This window comes from Motacilla alba, chromosome 3 (assembly GCF_015832195.1).
Source record: "Motacilla alba alba isolate MOTALB_02 chromosome 3, Motacilla_alba_V1.0_pri, whole genome shotgun sequence".
In the NCBI taxonomy this organism is placed as follows: Eukaryota; Metazoa; Chordata; class Aves; order Passeriformes; family Motacillidae; genus Motacilla; species Motacilla alba.
In genome coordinates, this window is record NC_052018.1 from 45,745,916 (window position 1) to 45,769,572 (window position 23,657).

General features: G+C 36.8%; 1 protein-coding gene across 6 annotated transcripts in view; it reads right to left on the reverse strand.

Annotated features, from left to right (window-relative positions):
• The window catches only part of WASF1 (WASP family member 1), an 86,714-nt gene that overhangs the window by 29,432 nt on the left and 33,625 nt on the right, over positions 1-23,657 (reverse strand). The window contains exon 1 of one of the 6 annotated variants that reach the window (XM_038131330.1): positions 8,686-9,853. The exons of the other annotated variants lie outside the window; for them this stretch is intronic. The gene's annotated coding sequence lies outside the window, so the exon portion shown is untranslated. Of the gene's footprint in view, positions 1-8,685; positions 9,854-23,657 lie in introns of those variants that run through there. 6 annotated transcript variants of the gene reach the window in all.

Below are 23,657 nucleotides of genomic sequence, written 5' to 3' on the forward strand. Positions count from 1 at the left end.
ATGCCACTGATTGGAAGGAGTTTCCCAGAGGGCAAGTTACATCCCTCATCTTATTAGTGCTGCTTATTAAGACCCGTTTACTAAAATTCTTCTTCACAAAAAACTGATTCCTCAAAATTCTGTATTTTTCCATCATTTGTCATGTAACACTCTGACAAGACTCCCACTTGATATACAGAGAATGGATGCATTTAGTGTTGGTGTAACTTATTCTCCCTTCCCACTGCAGAAGAGATTACACTTTATCCAGACCAAGGGAAAACAGGTTTTCCACAACGCAACCCACATGCAGCTCCTCAACCATCCAGCCTGCCTGTTTCATCTGTCCTCTGCTTAGAAGTTTTACCCCAAAATGTTCTCAGGATGCAGCCAGGGCTTTGTGTTGAGCCACAGAATGCACTTTCCCTACAGTATATATTTAGCCACTGTTATCCTTACTTGGTCAAAACTGAAAGGGTTTTTTTGCATAACAGCATAAGATAGAGCTGAAATTTTGCTGACCTAGAATGGCACAGTGAATTAGAAGACACAAAGGTGACTGTAAAGGAGTACTTTCACCTCACAGGCTGCTTAGATTTCTCCTTGCCTCGTTTCCTGGGAGTATATTCTTTCACTGGAGCCAGGGCTCATAGCTGAGGGACCCAGGTGGGATCCTTAAGTGGATCTGAGAAACAGCTCTGTGTTTCCAGGATCCGATTGCATCTCATTCATTGCATTTTAACATCATGTCTACCACCCTTATTTTTCTTGACAAAACAATCAAAATAGTCCATGCTTTTTATTTACTTTTATTTTCTAAAAATATCCCAAATCTTTCTGGCCACTAAGTACCTAAGTCCTGAAAAGCTGGACTTTACACACAAACCAAATAAAATAAAAAGTGGAAATCTGAACTCTGTCTCAGATAGAAGCAATGAAAAAGTGTTCATGAACACTTAACTACAAGTTTGTTATCATGGTTCCCCAACAGAAAATAAAGGAACCCTTCTGTCCCTGTCAAAAAAACACAACAAATGATATGTGAGCAATGTTCTACAGAAGCAATTAAATGTTAATTCCAAAGCTGAGCCCTTTCTTGATTACTGCTTTAATGACAGTGTTGCATAAATACCAAATAGATAAGTCTTTTAAAGATGGTCCAAACAAGTAGGTAAATAAACATTTTCACAGAAAAATTGTACACTTTCAACATTTTCTAATATCTGAATAATGCTGTTGTGGTTGTCCTACACAAACTCATATTATAACAAGAAAAGGTAGCAGTAGGAACAGTAAGTATGCTAAAAGGTGTAGTTTTCAAAGAGGAATAAATTTGGAAGAGAAACAAACCACAGAAGATATCACTGACACCTTCAAAAATATTCTTAACATTTGAAAACTATGCAAAGCCTAAAGAGAGGATGTTTACCAGATTCCTACAGAAACAAAACGAGGGAGGCAACAAAGGAAAATACCACTTAATCAAATGTAATACAAAGGAAAAGGCATTTCACACAATGTTTAATAAATTCTGAAACTAATTGCCACAGGATGCTCTATACAACGAAAGTACCTGCTGGTAATTTGTCCACTACGGACCTCATATTCTTTGCAGTTTGTTGCAACCACTAGAAGATCTTGATGATTCCTTCCCAATTGTAACTAGTGATCCCAACACAGGGAGTAACAGGTGTGCAACAGCAAATGGAACTTTACTGTACTCACACAATTTCTTCACTCCGATAAAAGATATTTTTCCTACAGTAGTTCATAACAAGAAAGCTGAAAAAATCTGAAATCACTATGTTTATTATATAGCTTTAGAGCTGTGAAAGAGGAAAAAACAAAAAAGGCATTGTTACAATCTTTTATATCCGTTAGGCGAAATGCAAAATAAAATGCACACATCCTCCCCCCCACTCCTTCCCACCGACCCCAGCTCCCAAACTATGCATTACTCAAGCCACTGGGGCAGCTAAGGCAAAATTCATTCCTAGATCATGAAATCCTGTTACCGTGTCACTCCCAAGTAAGCCCCGGAAAGCGTTCGTAACCCCAGCCAGGCAGAAGGGAGAAGCAGCTTGTCAGTGCAGAAGAGGAACCCTCGGTTGAGAGGTTACATGACACCTCCTCAGAGGTTTACAGCTCTCCCTTCACACAGGTCTCCCTCCCCTCAGCTCCGCTGCTTCCCGGCTCAGAGCTCAGGAAGGCAAGGCAATCCTCAACCACAACCACCTCCTCTTCCCTGCAATTCCATGCAAATCTGGGGAGGCAGCTCTTCCGAAGTGAAGTGGCACTAGTTTGCACGCAGTTAGCTGGAAGTACTTTACTCCATCGTGATCTTAAAATGAAACTCCTCTTTACAAAGAGATGCCGATGTCTTCTGGAGAGCCACTATTGAAAACTCTTCTGCCCCACTTCCTAGACATCCTTTGAAGCACTCTGAATCCACTTGAGAAGCCAACTCTAATCTTCTTTGCAAAACCCTTTGCTGCTTCAGTTGCACAATGGCTGGCACAAGCTCATCCCCCTCACATATGCTTTGAGTATGAGTACAGAATACAACTGTGTGTACACAACAGTTATGCCTAATGTTTTTGTTAAGCTCCTATGCTTTCATACGTGACTTTTCAGGAATTAGGTAAAATGCTTGAGTTGCTTTTCAATTAGTTCCTATTACTTAAAAAACTAGCAGAACAACACTGAAGAGAGCTATTTAAAATGTTTTCAGAAGAACAGCCTTAATGAGATTTGACCACACGTCTTATCAAAAAGCAAGCTGCTGAGTGTGTTGCACAGTCCTCCTCAGCTATTAGGGATCTTAGGGGGTGAGTGAGACTTCTCTGTCTCACAGTTCTCCAGCACTGCTGCAGCAGCTCACAAACCTGCTCTCAGGGAACCTGCCCCCATGGCCACAGCCCCTGGCTCCGAGCAGGACAGCGTCCCCAGCTGCTGGTGCTCAAGACCCTGGGGAGCACTGGGGTAGGAAACAAGCTACCACTTTCCCTTCATCACCCTTCTGAAATATTTCAGAATTGCAAGATGTGTGGAGAAATTTTACATGACTTACTAGAAGCTTGTGAAAAATCTGAGATGTAATCACAGAAACAATTCAGGTTTTCTAATGAATATTGGAAGACAAGTAGGAATGAAAGCACAACAATAAGGTCGGTATAAGGAAGTGACCTGCCCCACAGTTTAACTAAAAATTAAATTACACTTAAGCTTCATTTTCAGAAGACTAAGGAAATTTCATGATCACATGGTTTTTATCAATGACAGTTTACTTCTGATTAGGTTACATTTCATCCTTACTAAAAATGTCATTATTTTCTTAGCATTAATGAAAGATATTAATCTATTATTTTTTCTATAACATGCTAATAATCTATCACTGCATGCCCTTGCTTTGATGGAGTCAAATTGATTTCCAGCCATTTCTAGAGTATATTTTTACACCTCAGTACTACAATATTACTTGTAATTTTCCTTTAACAATGTTAAACAGCAATGCCTTTCATATGCCCCATTTAATTGATCATGTTCCAGCTGCTGGCAGAACAGACCACAGTTTCAAATGCAACAATCAATTTAACACTTCCCCCACCCACCCTAGGAAACACAAATAGAATATATAATAGTTTTTATATTTGCTTACATAATCATGTACTAACTGCATCTACGTTACACACAAGCTAATAAAAAAACTTAAATGTGTTAACAAATCTGGTAAAATCAGAATTGCATAAGTTAAAAAAAACAAGCTCATTCTCCTGGCAATTTTTTTTGAACTGTATTACAAGACTTATCATAAGTCATACCAGTTGCAGAAAATCCAAAGATGAAGTTCTTATAATGCACTTTTCTACTGTGAAAGGCAAATGTGCAAAGAATTTGTTTTCCTTGTTTTTCTGCAGCTCTCACTGCAAGATCAAGATCAGGTACAAGTTTAAGAAGAAACAGACACCTACAGTGTGGTGTCCTTCAACAAAGTAGGCCACAACCACCTACTGCTGAGTCAACATAACAATTTTAATTTTAATTAGCCTCCCTTAAAGGATACATCTCAGATCTGACAAGATGACAACTGATATCTTAAATTGGCAATTCAACAGAAATGTGTTAAAATTACAGTTTTGAAATCCTTTCTGTTTGTGAGCCATGCCACAGAATGGAAAACCTTCTCCTTGGAACATTTCCCTCAAATCTCAGTCTTCTGCAACTCACTTTCAAAAATTTTTTTTAACTTCAACTAACTAGCAAAATACTTTATTGCAAATAAAAAAAAACATGTGAAAGAAGATAAATGTGGAATATTTTACTGGAATGTGATGTTGACATCACTGCTCTTTAAGAATGAGCATAAAATGAATCAATGGCATCTTAAGACCTCCTAAACTAGATTGTCTATTAAAAAAAATTGTTACACACATATAGAATCATAGAATATTCTGAGCTGGAAGAAATCCATCATGATCATCAAGTCCAACTCCCGGCCCTGCACAGGACACGCCAAGAATCACACCTTGTGCCTGAGAGTGTTGTCCAAAAACTTCTTGAAATCAAACAGGCTTGGTGCTGTGACCACTTCCCTGGGGAGCCTGTTCCTGGGCCCAACCATGCTCTGGGTGAAGAACCTTTTCCTGATATCCAATCTAAACCTCCCCTGTTTCATGCTGTTTCCTACAGTCCTGTCTCTAGTCACAGGAGTTTGGTCAACCTAAGGAGCAATGCCTATAAAGAGCATGGAATGGAAGTTGATAATTTCTTTTTTCATTAAACCACAGAGTCACCACTAAAATATTTCACATTTCCTTTGTAGTCACAAATATGAAAAATACTGTTCCCCAAGTAATAACAACAACAATCTCTCAAAATATTCTCTAAATATTCTGTTGCTGAACTGATGATAAGATTATTTGGGGATAGATTAATATGTCAATGGGTCACTGAAGGCTCTAGCTCAATAACATTGTATAGGAAAGCATTTTATTAGCAAGACAGTAATTAACAGATTGTGAAAACCAACCTATTTCATATAACTATAAAATATATTTAAATTAATTTGCAATATTTATTCTGTATTTAATATTGACTGACTTCTGTATTGTATTAATTGTCTGGGGCAATTAGTATTTTCCTCTGACAGAACGAGCTGTAATCATCTCAGCACATCTGTCACATCAGATAAGCAGAAAAGAGAGCACAGTCACAAATACAGGTAGGACTTGAGTTCTACTCAATCTCTAAGGCATCATTACAGTGTTAAAAAATTATTTTTCAGCTACTACCATCCAAGTAATTTTCTCTCAGATGTGTATCACATGACTACAGATTCTCCCCTATGCCTGTATGCACACCTGCACACACACCTGCACACTCATCTTTAAAGCACACAAAAAAATATTTGGAAATCAATTTGGAATTGATCACAGACACAAACTACAGCCACATCTACTTCCTTGTAAAAATTTAAAAGTTTAATATTTATTCAGCTAAACAAATGAAAAAAGGGCAATAATTTTTTACACTGGAAAAGAAAAAGCTGTATTTTAAGCCCTATGTAGCTTGTGACTACCATGAATTAGTATCGTCAAAGTAAAGGCAATTTTGACAAGCTATGGGTGGAAAGAAATTGAGAGATTAGTAATTTGTATGCTGACTTTTAAGAGCTTTATCTGTGATAAATTAGCTTTTCAAGAAAATCTTAAATAGCCACTGTCACTGAGATGGCTCTGGTGATGGCAGAGTTCTCAGTATGGGCAACAGCGCAAAACACGAGTCCCCAGCAGCAATGCCCCAAGTACAACCTCATTAACAGAAACAGCAGCGACATTTCAGAGGAGAAAGTTGATGCATCTGTTCATAATTACAGGGGCTACCTCAAGTTTGAGAGGAAACACCAGCATATTTTCAGCGAGTGAAGCTGCAATCTGGGTCAAGTCAATGAGCTCTGTGTAACAAAATACGCCATCAGAGCAGGCAGCAACCACTCCCCACCCTGTGAGTCCAGACCTCAGGGCTTGCACACCATTTCCCATTCTGCTGGGGAAAATAATTTACCTTTCCACACTGGCTACATCCCGTTCTTTAACTTTGGCCTTTCCTCAGTGTCCCCACTCACTTGTCTGGAATTCCTCCCACCTGTGTTTTGTTCAGGCTCCCTCTGGCCCCTTTTGTCACAGTATGCAGATGGGAGAGATTGTCACCATCACTTACACATTCCTCTCCTCTCCTCTCCTCTCCTCTCCTCTCCTCTCCTCTCCTCTCCTCTCCTCTCCTCTCCTCTCCTCTCCTCTCCTCTCCTCTCCTCTCCTCTCCTCTCCTCTCCTCTCCTCTCCTCTCCTCTCTTCAAACCCTCATGACAAATTTCACTCTGATGACAAGTCCAGAGCAAAAGCTTAAGCTTTCCTAAATACAAGGAAAGAATATTCAGGTCAATATTGGTTTCTTTTTCTCGATACAAGTGCAAAACGCAGTAGGGTGAAATAAAGAGCGCGCGGATTTTGCAAATCTCATCCCTATAGTTAAGCAGAATTCCTATTAATTAAATGGAATTCACAAACAATTCAGAGTGAACCAGCTTACTAACTGTGGCTTTTCAAGACAGGTCCTTTATTCAAGGGTAAACTCAGCTTGATTTCACATAACTGAAGTTTTTTCCTTTGTTTTCAACTATGATTTTCCAGAATATAAACAAGTACCTACTGATTTGTTAATTTATTAAGCATCAAATGTTACTTCCTTTATTTCCCACTACCTTCCCAACAGCTTCCATCTTACTATGATGTCTTTTGAATCATTCATGTCAACTTTATCAAATCTGCAGCAAAAGCAAAAAAAAAAAAAAAAAAAAAAAATACAGCCATCGTTACTGCAATTGTCTTGCCAATAACTGTAAAAATATCTCTGTTCACCTTAATAAAGAAGTTATTTAAATCAAAATGCTCTTGGAAAAATTAAAGAAAAAACATTAAAAACAAATCAGGTTCAACACTACCTACTCTGAACAGCAGGACTGCTGGGGGCAATAAGGCACTAAGCCAGTTATACTTCTGGCTTACAGACAAAATTCAATGAACAAAGTTAGATGTGACACTGTTTAGCAGGTCTACTGCAAGAAACATTTAGACTTACAAATTTCCTTCATATTAGGTATGTTAAGCAAAAACAGAAATAAGAAAATGATAATCACATTTTTTTTTGTATAAAAGCTTCTTTCCAAAACACATATAACATAAAAACCACAGAATACACAAAGACTAAAATTTCTGATGAAAAAAACTCTCCTAGGTCTATTAAAAATTAAAATACACCATTAAGGATTTCCAGATGTTGGATGTGAATTAATTGGTATTTAGGCTTAGTTTTCCTTATAATTCTACTTCTTAGTATTTTGAAACTACAACTTTTGTTACATGGTATGGTGACTCAATCTGTCAATAACCTGTTATATTTTAATGTTACAAAACAGTAAATAACCAGAAACTGGATAGAATAGAATTGCATTCTTCAAATCCAAACCCTAAAGGCACAAAATACTAATCACCAATCTCTTTCCTTCCAATATAGCACTAAGTTACAGTGAAGACTTATAAAATCAATCTTGTGAATTGTTCCAAGAAAATATGATAATCATTATACCCAAACCAGCAAAAATTGCAATGATAGTTTACAAAAAAAAAAAAAGAAATTTTTAAAAATTAATGAAATTAAACAAATATGTCCATTGTCCATATATTAATGGAGAAATATTTAAGTCATATGAAACCACATCTCACTTTATTGTTAAGATATCAATAAAGAAAAAATAGTGACTTCTTACACTTGTATTTCTATCAAGCTTTTTGAAGAATTTAAAAAATAAAGAGCATATGCACAATATATTTGCATAACATACATGTACAGACACATATGGCAACCTCAAAATAGAAATATTTCAAATTGTTATATGTAAAATTAGAAAAAGAGCTGCAAAATTTCTTATCAGCATTACTAAATATTATTCGGAATACCCTGTAATCATTAATTTTCTCCCAGTGAGCTCCCGTCAGGTCATTTGACTAATAACAATTTTGGAAGTATCCTGGGTTCTAATTTAGGTACAGCCAAGAATGCTTAAATTAATTTTTGATTACAAGTTTTTCTCTTTTCCCCAAAGGCTAAAAATGTATTAATGCATAACACAGTATGGAACTTGAAATTGCTTTTTGAGACCTATGTTTTATCTGATGACATTTTTTCTCTCCGCATTAATCTAGTCTTCCTGTTAACAGTTTCTAGGTATAGTGTGTAACACAAAAGCCCTATGATGGATTGCAACAAAAGATCTTTATTATAGTCTTGACAGAGACAGAGAACTAACCCAGTGTTAATTTAAAATCAAAACCTTAGTACCAGAACTAAAGGTACCTTCTCTGTGGTTTAAGTATATCTTATCATAACATGCTACCTTTGAAAATTTTCTACAATTTTCCTTGAAAATAAATATTCCATACATGAACAGTTACCTCTGTTACATAGTCCTCTGTCAATCCAGGATAAGACCTATTACAAGCACTCGTGAATTTTAAACAATCTTACAAAATCTACCAAATGCACATAAAAATCAATGCTAATACACTTCGGTCGCACGGATACAACAACCTGCTTTGGAATGGACAATATTTTGTGGCAGTAAATTATAAATATTTAAAGAAAAGATACCTGAACTCCCTGGCTGCTAAGCAAAGCAGGCCGGTGGGTACCGGGGGGATGAGGTGTATCACCCTGGCTCCGGCGCTGGACGGCTGCGTTCCCCATGGGCATGGTCCGGACAGCAGCCAGAGCTCCTCACTCCCAGGGAGCCCCAGGCTGGGACTCTGCTGCTCGCAGCCAACACCTCCCACGCTGCCCCTTCCAAACAGGCTGGCTCTTGCACCGAGGCATTAGAATTCAACACACAGTGCCCTGCCCTAACAACAGGGCTGTCCTTACAAAGGAAACACAGACACGCTCCCAAACTGCCCTTTCTCCCCAGACACAAGTGGAGAACCCCCCGAAGGCAAGTGATTAGGAAATAATTGTTCCTTTGGTACCAAGCTACCACGGGTAAATATTAAACTATGATGTGCCAAAAATGAAAGAAATTAGTTGCTGTGCATTGGTGAGGAAAGGAAGGAAGTGGAATACAAGAGTCTGGGTGTTGTGATGATATTACTGATGAATCTGAGAAAGAAATTACATATTAATCAAATAATAAATGATGCTGGGAATCTACAGTAGTGATTAGACCAATGTACAGAGAGCTGTGACTAAGAAACATCACACAATGAAGGAGCTACTTAGGCAGTTCCTGTATATTAATTCCAGTGATACACACTATATTAACTAGTACTCCCTTACTAAACTAAGTCACAGATGTCAAAAATGACTGTTAGCAGCTTTTTGTGCCTCAAAACATTATTAGAGATTTGAAGAAGTGACGTTCGCATTTGCAAGAGCCACGAAGGAGTCATGTATTTAAGAACGAAATCTTCCCTGCACTTTATGCTATGACACCAAGCGCCTAAACGCATTTTATGCTTAGATACCAAACCCACAAATGACAGATTATTTGGTCTGATTTTCTTTTTCACAGTTTTAAAGAAAGAATTAAGATATACCAACTATCAAGTGGGATATAAAGATGTGTAATAATCATCTTATTACGACTAGCTGAGCTTCTTTGTAGATTCATTTCCCCCCCTTGCGAACAATGAAATTCCTGAGAAGAGGATTTGTTGCCAAAAATGTCAATGCAGAAAAACATTTTTCCCTGTCTACTGCCATTTATGTTACTTAACATATTTGAAGAGCCACACTGCAGAAAAAAGGTATTAACATCTACAGAGAAGTTGTTTGCTTTTGAACTATTAATAAATATTCCACAGTCCAGAAACATTCATGATGATTTAATAATGATTTATATTATTATAATATATAAAATATAAAAATAAATACTATTTTAATAATTATTTATACTGTGGCAGGCTAGAAACAGCTCATTACATCCATCACTTCCTGTAACAACAAAACTCCCCACTGAAGTGAGTTTAAGATTTGCTAAGTAAGGACTGGAGGACTCAGACATGCCGGTTTTCTATGCAGTGAAGTGTCATTTGGGACAATAGTTTTTCCATTCAAATATTATCATTTTAAATAGGGCATTTCCTGTAATTTCTTGGGTAACCTCTTACAACCAACTACATACCACACATACAAAAATGTGTCAATTCTCCTTATTTTCTCTGAGCTTTGTTTGCCTATACTTTCAGATTACATACCTTAATTATTATTTCTCATCGTTTGTAACATTCAGGTATTTATAGATGTGACACACTTTCTGGGCTAGCAATTCTACTAAGTTGTAAATTTCTGTTCTTATTTAGCAGGAAAAAAAAAAAAGAAGGGTCCAGGTGAGGACCACAGAGGTGGATCAGAGAGCTGGAGCACCTCTCCTATGGAGACAGGTGAGAGTTGGGGTTGTTCACTCTGGAGAGACAGCTCTAGGGAGATCCTACAACACCTTCTAGTACCTAAAGGCAGCTGCAAGGGAGCTGGAGAGGAGCTTTCTACAAGGGCACGTAGTGATAGAAGAAGGGAGAATGGCTTTAAATGAAAGAGTTATAGTTAAATAGATATCTAATGTTTAGATGAGACATTAGGAAGAAATTCTTCACTGTGAGGGTGGTGAGGCACTGGGAAAGGTTGCCCAGAGAAGCTGGGGATGCCCCATCCCTGTAAGTGTTCAAGAGCAGGTTGGATGTGGCTCCAAGAAACATGGCCTAGGGGGGAAGGTGTGGAACTAGGTTATCTTTAGAGGTCCTCTCCAGTACAAATACTCTTATGTTCTGTGAATACTTTTAATTATGACATCATCTGTTGCTATTGCCTACTCTAAATTAGCAACTGCATAAACTCAATCTTGCAAATAATTTCTTCCCCCAATTAAGTTTTTTGTTTGGATGTCCTTTGCAGGTTGAAGTCTGAGTTCCAGACTCTCAAACTCCTGGTCCTTTAAGTAGCTATTCTGGAATGAAATGAGATTCTTTACAGGATGACATTTAGAACTTGCAACAGGAAGTTTTTTCTATTAGCCTGATTTACATGACTTCCAGTGAATAAATAAATTTCTACAAAAAATCAAGGAAACTAGTCATGGGTATATTTATTAAGAGGGAATGTGAGTTATGTTCCCTTCTGTCATAACATCAATGAAAGATCATATAAAAGAATCAGTATACATTCAGCAAATTTATGTAGCAAGTAGGGATGACATGCTTGAAGGTTTTTAAATGTGCTGTATTTTAATAAATTAATTTTAATATTCCATAGTTTCTGCAAGCCATAATTTAAACACCTTAAAATATCTCATAAAGAAAAACTCATTTTCCAGACAAAATTAGATTTCTTTGTAATTCTGTAAGCAGCATTTGAAGTCTTCATATTTACATAAGTATTTTCCCCTAAGTTTAAATACTCAAGTCAATTATAGCCAGCATTTATTTTCACAGTCCATGCCTGAGTTTGAGTAGTATTCTTGCCATGAAATGAATAAATATTGGTGAGAAAACTAAATTTTTTGGTGAAGATTAGAACTAATAAAAGATACTCCTCTCAAGGCGTTTGTGTCATGGTTGCTTGTGAGCTTTAACTAAAGCTGTTCCCATAATTGGGATATCTGTAGAATGCCTTCCCTCTCTGGTTTCCTTCAGCTATTTACATGTAAACTAACACTGTCACCTTTCCACTGCCCATAACATTTGCAAAGACATACATTTTAACAATATGTACAGGAGCTCAACAACATTTCAAATATCTGTTCCCTATGACATTTCTCTTAAATTTAACAGTCACTTGAGATGAATCAGGAATAAGACAAATAGAAAAAGAATGACTGCATTCACCTCCTTTTCTTGACTCTAGGTTTGGAAACTTGATTTTTAAATTTTTTTATTTGGTTTTGCGCTATGCATTCAGCAATCATTATTTAAAGCTACCAGCTTAAATAACTGAAGGCACAAACATGAAAGAAGAATACTGTGAAATTCACACATCCTGGTACTTAATGATTTGGGCTTGGAAATACAAAATCCATGCAAATGAAAACTACAATTAGCAAACTGGAGATGCCATCTCAGTTTCAAGCAGAGGGAAACTAGTCCCATATGGAAGCTTTTCAAGGGAACTTCACTGGGTCAGAAGAGTGTGTTCAGTTGTGCATTCACCTTCCATCAGAACTTCTTAATAGAGGGACAGTAAAGGTCCACCTTCATGGTTTATGGCATCAGCAGGATTAAGTCACTATGAGCAAAGAACCCGCAGGTATACATTTATCAAGGAAAAGAAGATGTTCTCAATCTGCAAGGAAAACATCATCAGGCCCATTACATGTGACAATCACAGCGCCTTCTATCATAAGGGAAACACTGACTTAACACAGATCTCTGCTGGCTCCTTCAAGGGAGTCAAGGGACCACATACAGGAAAAGAAGGTTTATTCTTGATACAATACAGCAAAAAGATTAGCCCATCCAGCCATGAGGAAGGGTAGATCTAGTAAGGGAGTTAATAAAGTTGGTTCTTTTTCTCTTAACAAATATTTAGCCGAGAGTAGATAGTAAAAGAATAGGGATGTAGAAATGAGATTATCTTTAGCTGTCTCTACAGGGAGCTCTGAAAAGATAGCTTGGAATTGTTAGACTTTGAACTACTACATATAATTATCAAGTAATAAAGATGCCTCAAAGGTAGATAATGTAAGAACTCAATAAATTCAGTAATTCCTTTTGCAATTAAGATATGCTAACTGTAGAAATTCAGAGAATTAAGAACACAGTATTAGACAAGAACTGTATAAAATGCTACTTATCAAATATTGGTGCTGTCATCAAAATACTGGTTTCAAGCATAGGAAAAAATAGGAAATGGACATGGTGAAGACACCAACACAGCCGCTTCAGCTGCCTCTGAGGACAGCAGCTGGGAATCATCATAGCCAGCTCAATCCTGGAGTTTCCACAGAATGCCCAGGAATCACAAGTGCCTAAAAAGAGCCATCCATTTCATTCACTTTTTTCTCTTTTTTAAACCAAGGACATACAGAACAAATAGGAAATCAAAAAGACCTCCATGGGCTTCAGGTTAACTGTGTCTACCCTCTTTGGAGCACAGGCACCAAAGGTAGGATGATTCTTGCTTCCTGAGCAACAGCCTGTTGTTTAAAGAACTAACTCAAGAAATGGAAAGACTGAATAAAGCATGGGCACAAGATTAACAGGAATGAATTCATGCCTCCCTTACTGCAGTAATCAAAAGCATTAAGCCACAGAACACTTTTGTGTGAAGGCATTTGAAACTAAGCAAGCAAACAAGGAAGTCAAATCTTACCGGAAACTGAGATATCAGCTGCAAGTGGAAGAATTTAGTTCCTGGATCTTAATCCCAGAAAATAATTATGCACTTAAAACATATATATATGTGTGTGTGTGTGTGTGTGTGTGTGTGTGTGTATATGTGTGTGTGTGTGTATGTATATATGTGTATGTGTATGTATGTATATACATCTACATATATATTTTTATATATATAATGACTATATATATATATAGTCATTATATATATACTCATTAGATAAAACCAGTTTCAGAATTATTGAATATTAGATATGTGTCCTTACAGGTGAATGTCCTGGTCACTTGAAAGGTACTTTTCCATTTTTCCTCTATTACTCAGCTCGTTCTTCCCTAGAAAGGGGAAGGCATAGGTTTAAATCACCTATCTTGAGTGCTGCACCAGGATTTTTCAATGCTCTAATATGGCATAACTAACCAAATGTTTTCAGTCAGAGACAGTAATGACCACTCTCAGATGAGATGAAGTTGGTCACAGATCTAATCCCCAAGCCCATTTTTTCAAGCTTCTCCTGGGAATAATAGAGAATTCAGGAAGCTACCCACATGCCTAGACAAATTAAGCACCTCTAAGAATGTGTGGGTGACTTAAGTCAAATGTCTCAATTAGGCAGGGAGAAGCTTAATATATTTATAAACATAGCATTAAGCAATCTTGGAAAATATACAGATTTTGCTGCCTATGATGTATATATTTTGGGTAGGATGTATCATGCTTAAAACACAAATCTAATCCTATGTAATGCAAAAGACAATGCTGTACAATCCTATTTATTAACTAAACTAATCAAGTTCCATCTTAAATCTAGTCACAACCTTGACCCTAACATTAAATGAAGTACGATTCACTCCTTTGATGACAAAAGGCAATATACCAATTCCATTCTAGATTAATAATTAATATTAACTTTAAAAATTCTGTCTCTCCAACTGCACTTTTATACTTTATTATCCTTCCGGTTTTACTGAACTAAAACATATTATAACTGAACTTAAATTAATTAAAACCAGGAAAAATTATGCCTCTCTGTGGGAAGACAAGTTGTGTAGTCAAGGAGGTTCAGAACACTTTGATTAACATGTGAACTTTGTTTCAAGTCAGGAGGTGTTCTCTGGATATTGATTCAGGTTATTTCATTAACTTACAGATGAGAAAACTGTTCAGGAGTCTGGAATTAGTGCATTGAAACACCAGCCAGGAACCCACACAATTTGAAGATATCCCAGAAAAAGAATGGACGTGGAATCTCCCATGGGATTCAGCATAAGGATGGGCTGTTCTACGGCACAGAATACCTGAGTCACTCAGTGTGTAGGAAGAGGATGTAGGCTTGGAGGTGTTCAACAGACATGTAAATGTGGCACTGGGGACATGGTTTAGTGATGCCCTTGGCAGTGAAAGGCTATTGATTGGACTCCATGATCTTAAAGATATTTTGCATCAAAATGATTCTATGATTCATACAAAAATTCATGGAAATATTCATCCAACAAACTGAAACAGTCTTCTTGTAAGTAAAACTAGCAAAATTAATTATTAAAAATAGTATTTCTATGTAGTAAAATCCTGATTTCAATGATAGTAGAGAATATTTTTATACCACTAAAATTCTTAGCAACAAATTTGAAATAATAAAAAAGCAAAATTTCTATTTTTCCCAATAAATATTATTAATAAAAATTGTAAATAAAATCCTTGTCTTACCCTATATAGCACAATGACAGATGCAATCAAATAATAAGTCTGTTTGGTTACTCGTGGTTATTCTGCAAGATCTTCAATCAAAACATTTATCAAAAGACCAGAAAATAACCAAGTAGGAAAGTAAAAAGCTTGCTCAAAAAATATACTACCTTTAATTCAATCAGAAATAAATTAATGCTTCTGAATGCAACAAGTAAAAGCTAAAGCAGCCACCAAATGCCATTTATATTACTTGCAGATCAATGCTGCAAGAGACATGGCTATGCACGTAATAGAGCAGATAATGAGTTCCTACTAATAGTCTGGAGATGCTCTGCATCAGTAAGCAGGAGAGAATACCACATTGGTGAGAAAACTGATGCTGATGTTTATTCACTAAGAGAAGACAGCTTTATATTTATATATAGATGCAATGAAAGGTTCCAAAGATAAGATTTAAAAAAGAAAAAAAGAAAACCTAACTTGGATTGGCATAATACAATTTCTGCACATTTCTGAAAAAACACAGCACATTTATCTGTTTTTATAATCCATAACCTCAGTTTCCTAGCCTTCCCAATGAGCTAGATTCTCCTGTGGTGAAAAATACTACCAGAACTCCCTGCTGAACCTGGACTAAAAAGGCTGAGAAAATTAGCAGCGTTGATAATTTATATTTAACTCACATGGCAACTCCTACATGCTGGGAGTTCTATAAGAACTCAGATGATTATTGCCATGTACATGTTTAGATGAACCAAGATTGATCTTGCATGGCAACTCCCACGTGCTTGAAGTTATTCTATGAGTGTTCAGATGATCATTCCAATGTACATGAGCCAGGGGGAGGGAGTAGCACAGGAATCTGAGTTTTAGCGCAACAAGAAAGGAGGTTTCAAAATTTATATCTTGATCATACATTGAACTTACTTTCCTTTAAAGAACTAATCCAAGAGAAACTAACCAAAAAAACCTCCCCAAAACAACAATAAAAACAACAACAAAAACAAAAAATAAAACAACTAACCAAACAAAACCAAAAACAACAGAAAAGACAACTCCTCTGCTTCACAATTTAAGCTACATCACAAGCCTAAAGCATCTTCTTCCACTTGATATCAGGTATCACCACAGGGATAATATTTTGTTAATATGAGAGAAAAGGTAGAAAAAAGTAACAAACAGTGACTTTGTACAAGAATTGACACATATACTAATAAAGTATCATTGTATAAATATTTGGACAACCTTGTCCATAAATAAAAAGGATTAAAGTAATTGTCCAGCCCTTGTAGTCACACAGTCATTCCTAATGAAGGCTGCAAGTTAACCCAGACATAATTACTCCCCACTACTGACATCACTCAAAAATATTACTGCTTATTGAAGAAAGAGTAGCATCTTGTCACCTAGTTAAACAAAATAGCCAAATGATTATGAGCAAAACTGTTGAGGATGAGGAGATTCTTGTTCCTTGTCGACCTAGTCAACATAACAACAGTAACAGGTAAACTGATAAAAAAGCTTTAGGAACAGGCTTTTCTCACTACAAAAGTAGATAATTTCACTGTGAAGGTGCTTTGCTGAGAATGTTTCATTTAAATAGTTATCAATCACCATTGTGTCTTTTTAGAAATTTTTAATAGTCAATATTGAATGAGCAGAAAAAAAGTTCCCACACTTCTCAGAAGTCAGCATGAAACCAATATTTTTTGTCTTCAAGGGGCCTCAGTTTTTTCACTGCTACTTCCAGCTTTCTCGAAGGTCACCTGTTTTTCTAAAAATAACTGCAGACAAGAACACCAATTCTAAAAAAAAAATATAAAAATTTCTCCTTTAAGCATCTGGTCAGGATCACTGAAATAGTACTGAACATGTGATGGTGGGCACTCCTGGACATCAGTCAACTACAAAGGGCATGAAGCCTGCTGAAGTGGCTCTACAGGCCGAGTTCCTCAGCATGAAAGCACCCTTACCCAGAGACTTCACCTTCACTTCAGGAAGCCCTGACATCTCCTTCAAGACAAAGTCACTCCACTCTGTACTTCTGTGCAAAAAACCCACAAGGAGCTCTGCCAGCACTTCTCAAAGAAGAATTGCCTAGGGACAGCTGGCAGAATTTCTTGCTGGTTTAAGTCACTTTGGAGAGACCACAACTTGACAGATGAACTCTTTAATCAGCCATGTTTACCAGAGCACTTTTTGAATCCCTGTTTGCTTTCCTAACCCCTCCAGACTTTCTGAGGGGAAAAGAGACAGCAGCAAAGGCAACTTCTGCTACTCCTCCCTTCAGCCTCCTACTCTGCAGAGGTCATTCAACAAGATCTCTCTGTGTTGAACACATCCAGATGCTCAGGAGACTGAAGACTGCAAGAGCCCACAGTGAGCAAACCCTGAGTGCTCCTGTGAGAGCTTTAAAAGACTTGAAGAACCATAGACCTGAGTAAAAGCAAGGAAAATTTTCAGGTCATCTACAGTCCAATCTTCCACTACAAATTAGAGGGAGGATCAATTATGCTCAAGTTATTACCGGCAAATGCTCAGTTAACCCATCCTTAGAAACATCCACAGGTGTCTTAAGAAGTCTGGTAAGCTTTCCCAAAGAAACTTGTTGCAACATTTCACAAAAACTACAGGCCACCTGCATACTTGAGAATGAGTATATTTCATTACACCTTTAAATAAATATTATTGCCACAAATAAAAAATACTGGGAAAACACAGGAGAAAGATGGAGGTGTGGTGGGGGGTGGGGGGAGAGTTATCACAACAAAAATAGCTCATCTAGGGAAACAATCTAACCCTCAGAAAAATGTGCCTTGGTTTTATGCCTGACTCAAAGCTTCAATCACACAAGCTCTGGCAAATTTAGCTTAAACTGTCAGTGGTGTCTGCTGATGTACTGAGCTGACAACAAATATCTACTACCTGTGAGGCAAATTGTTACAAATATTGTACAGACAGAAATTAAATTATTAACTGGTAATGCAACTGGACTATTCACTTAAATTTTCCTATTGAAAAGAGGACACTAACATTATATTCAGTATTCAATAATATTAAATTATTATCTTTGACTTGGTGCATACTATGTGTAAAGAAAGCCTGATACTTCTTTTAGTATTAAAAGACACTCTTTAGAGATGCTATACAAATGAAGCATGAAGCTACTGCTTGCTCCTCTGTACTACAGATTTCCTCATTTGTTAATGGAACTATGTCTAAAATAATTAGAAAGTGACAATACAAAAATATAAAGGAAAGGGAAGGACTTTATCATATAGCTCTGAAGAGCTGGCTGAATTTCAAACAAAGAACTTAGTGGGTGGGGGAGGGAACACAGAGAGTACTTATGTCATTCTCATTATTTAAACTGCAAGCTTCCTGGAGCTTGTTCACTGAAATGAGGATGGTTAATCTTAAGTATTCCGCAAATTCCAGAGATCAGCTGAAAAGTCTTCTGAGGCATGGATTAAAGAACTTTCACAAGGCATCCCTAGTTCATGCATGGGCTAACTGCTTCAAAACACCACGCTCTAAGTCTGTATAGGTAGAGACCACACTACAAATCCTTCTAGGATAATTCTAAAGTCTTCAGGGTTTTAAAATTGGATAAAATTAATCCAAAGAAGGCCAAATTATTTGAGCTCCTAGTAGAGCACACAGAACAAAGGGTAAAGAAGCAGTGTTGAAAATTGTGAAGGTTCTCTTTTTGTGCTTATTATTATTTTTACTGCAGTATCATGTTGAGATGCTATTTAGTGCTAGATGGGGAATTACACAACTCCTGCCCTGAAAATCTCCTTTAGTTTTGGAGGTCAAATTTCAAATAACTGCGGAATCCTGACCTACTGGCACTGGACTCACTTAATACTGGAGATCAGAAGGAGGAAATGTTTATTATGCATTTGGTTGTTTTTTGGGTTTTTTTCCTAATTAAGGTAAAATGCCATTTCCTTTTTTTGAACAAAAAATTATTTTCCCATTATAATGACAGAGAATACATTTCAAACAAAAACGTTCTGTCAAGTATATTATTCTAATGTTACTATTCTGGCTGATGTGTTCAGCTATTTGTTCCATTTTACTATTCTGGGCTTTCAACAGAAGAGCTGGAAAAAGTACACATTTGCATATTTCTACATTACCAGTGTTTCTACATTAACAGCATGTACTATACAGCTCATACTTCCAGTGCATAGCACTGAAGACATATAATTTTGTACTTCTCCTTGCCTTTTTTCTTTTCTTACATTTTATATACAATTACATTTTAAAATGTGTTTTAAATGCTTAATTTTATCAAATTATTAATGCCTATGTTTCAATATTTATGGATGCATGAATAATTTAGAAGACATTATTTATACTTTCAGCATTAGAACAGGAATTGAAAATTCACCGGACCATTTTACATCAAGTTTTTGTCCTAAATAAAAACATTAATACATCAGGCATATTAGAAACTCTGTGGAAGGAAGCCTGGGAACAAAAAATATACAAGCAGTGATAACAGAATTATGTAATAGAGAGTTTGAAGTCAAATCTAAGTAACAAACTAGCATTTCAATGACTAGCAAACAAGCTGGATTGAAATAATAGACAGGAATAAAAGGTTTTGCTGCATATTGCTACCTGCCAACCATGATAGCGACACCAATTATAACAGATGCATCAGTTGCTAACAGACATCAGAGATGTAGCAACTGTAGAGCATTAAATTGCTTTAAACAATTATGTAGATGGAAAAAAAAAACAACAAAACAAATATTACATTTTTTAGGTCTTTCAGATTAGAGGTTGTTTCATGGTTAGCATGATAAAACAAGCAATCATTGGCATGCGACCTCATCAGTGCTGAATATAGGCAGACAACCACTGCCCTGGTCCTACTGGCCACACTATGTCTGATACAAGCCAAAGTGGTTATCTGGGCACAGCTGGATCATGTTCAGCCCCTGCTGAGCAGCACCCCTAGGTCCTCTCCTCTTCCACTGGGCAGCTTTCCAGCCACTCTGCCCCAGCCTGAAGTGCTGTGACCCAAGAGTGAGCACTTCACCTTGTGGAACCCTGTACAACTGGCCTTAGCCTCTACATCCAGCTTGTCCAGATCCTGCTGTAGAGCCTTCCTGCCCTCCAGCAGATCAACACTCGTGCCCAAGTTGGTGTCATCTGCAAACTGACTTGAGAGAGCCTTGTCCAGATCTTCAATAAAGAAGAACTTACACTCATGCACAAGGGTGATCTGGCTCACGCAGCCTACTCACCTTTTAAAGAAGGCTGTAAACAAAATTCCTCACTAAAGTTTTTTTCAGCAAAGTAAACACTGAGACATGAAAGCAAAGGTTGGGGAAAAGTAACTGATTAAAATAGAGGAATCACAAGATCAGGGTTCAGACTCAACTCTCGCAGTGGAGGGAAGTCACTTGCACAGGGGGCTGCACTGGGAACTGTCCTGTTTAACATATTCATAAGTAACATGGCAAGGAGAAAGGGGTAGCAATTCTTCAGCCAGGTGAGAAAATCTACTGATTGTACATACTACAAGGTAGTAAAGAGGAGTGCCTTAAAGACCAGCAAAAATGCTTATCAGTCTGAGGGACCATCCTAGTGAAATTCAATTTAGATTAATGTAAAATGATACATGTATGGAAAACTAATCCTGGCTTCATATATAAAACAAGAAGCTCTGAGTAGTAACACTAAGGAACAGAAGAGATAATTCCATGAAAGCATCAGTTTGGTGCTTGGCCATACTAAAAATGCAAATTAGAAAATTCAAGAAGCATTATGCAAATTAGGGAATATTAAGAAAGAGTATCAAACAGAAAAATAAAAATTCTATATAATTCTATAAAATTACACTTGTTCCACACTTTAAATATTACATGAAGCTTCTGCTTGCTCCTCTCAGTAGAGGGTGGAAAAGGTTCCAAGAGGGCAAGAAGGATCTATGGTACGAACTGTCTCCATACCTGGAAGGCTCAAATGCATGGAAAGCTTCTGTGCGCAAAAAATTGTGTTAAGAGAGCTACTGTAACAGAGACCTTCAAAATCTTTAGTGGAAACATCTTACATAAAGATTAGGTATTCATGTTTTCTTCCAAAAAAGTGAACAAATGGATAGCACAAAAAAGTAAGAGGAGACAGGTTCAAAGCAAACATGGCTGGACTTCAAACGACGAGCAGCAGCACCACGGACTTCATGCAGGGGACACTGAATGCAAGTTCATATGACAAAGTCAAGGGAAGAACAGACAAGCACCTATGAGAGTTCATGGCAGGTTCCTAAACAGACTAATTCCCAAGAGTTTAAAAAACCTTCAAGATGAAAATACTCGGAAGCTGAAAGAATTTTAGTAAGAATTATCCTGTTCTTACTCTTCTCCAAGCATCTGCTGGTGTTGACTGTTGGAGTACGAATACTGAGCAAGATAGATTGGTGCAGAATTCATTTTCTGGTTAGCTATTTGGAGGCAATTTTCCTGCAAACTAACACACAATCATATGACAAAGGCTGAAGTAAGGGAGTACAATCATAGCTAATAACTTTGCAGTACCTTAAGTATTTAAAAGATAGGCATTCAAATTGCACTCTGCTGTCCTTGAACTCATGCTCAGGTGAAAGCTTCTTCTCTAAAAGTTCAAACCCTTCTTGCAACTTAGTCATTGAACCTATGAAAGCTAGGTATGATTACTCCTACAGTAAATAGTTTATGCATAATCATTTACTTTAACTAATATTTTCTCTGAATTTTAGGTATTTTCCTGTGTTTCTCAGCCAGCAACACACAGCCAGACTGAGGCGAGAAAGTCTAATATGGCCCATCCTGTCATGTGATTCTTCTTTAACCAAGTCCCAGGTAGTATCTACTGCAGGGCAACAAAACTTCAATGGAAAACTATTTCAGAACCACAAAACTCTGTATGGTTAAACACTCCTTCCAGTTTCCAACCTAAGCATATTCATGCCTATTCTTATAGACACTTGTTCTTTTGCCAAAACTATAATTTATCTTAAGTAACTCTTCTTCCTTCAATGTGTTTACCCTCTGATGTACTTAACATGGGGGGTGTGTCACAACTCCTTCAAACTTGTGTGCATCAAATAAATCAAAATCCTACTCCTTAGCTGCATGCATTACATTCATATAATTAAAAATAAATAATATATATAATTATAGTATATTATAATAAATAATAAGATATTATAAAATATGGTTTCTGAATATAAAATTTTACAATAGACTTTTCCACTGTTTTGTAAAATGGCACTATTTTATTTCTAGCTATTTCAGGAATACTTCATCTGATACAGACTAATAGCAAATTTGCCTTTACAGAATTCAGATTCTGTTTTGCTTGGCAATTATTGTCTAGGTCAGTCAGGGCTTCTCAGGTTTTCTCATGCACTCTTCTGTGGATAAAAATGCTTCTTTTGACATTTGCACTTTCTATTACATTTCACCCTAATCAATTCAGTCTTCAATCTTTCACCATTTAATGAGGCTTTTCAATTTCTCATATACAGGTGAGAACATCAGCAGCTTCCCACTTTCTGTCTACTCATTAAGACTGGTATCTCCAAGAGACTTACAACAGGAGACAAAAAAATAATACAGAAAAACAGAGGCACAAATTTTAACAGTAGTATTGCTGGTATCTGTTCAGGTAAATATTTGACGAGAAGTTACAAGAAGAGTTTTGATGGATGATAATGAAGCAATTTTACAGATTAATGAATATCATTAACAGCAACATGAAAAGCAGCACAGTTCTGTATGACTGTGCATGCAAATTGCACTTGGAAAGTTTTCTTTACGCATGCACTGCCCATACCGTTGTTTTTTTTTTCTTTACTTGTGTTTCTTCTTCATTAAAAATACACTCATTAAGAATCAAAGATAGGGCTGCTTTCAGAATGTTTACATGAATTTTTTATATAACTGAAAAATGGAATATTTTACTCACTACCTACAGAACTATCAAAAATAACAAATGTGCCTTAAGTATCTCACTGAATTAACTGTACCAGTTTTTAACTGCTCTTGTTAAAGTGTATCCAAGGATCATATACAAGATAAAAAGCCCTGCACTAAAGGACATAGCACAAGAAAATAGCTGGCTGGTTCTAGAGATCAAACTCACAGGCTCCAGTAGGTATCTTAATTGTTTGGCTACTGTATAAACAGCTTTAGGTATAGAAAAATAGTATTCACAACACTCAGTATCCTGAGAAGAGGAAATACCTTCAACTAGAAGAAAGAAAAATGTGTTACTGAAATTGCACCTCTCATCTTTTTAGATACCCAAGGTACACTAGAAGTAAGCACCTCAAATTATGTTAAAAAAATTCAATATTTTGTTTTTTCAGGCACATTGCCTGTGTTCAGACAATTGGGTTAACTGATGCTGTTGCCCATATCTCACATAACATCTAAGCACTGATGCACTATCAGGAAACAAAGATTCACTAATCAGATATCCCCATCTACTCAGATCCATCCTTCCAGGAGATCCTCCTTTCTAGGAGATTGCCTTAAGCATCTAGATAAAAGCAT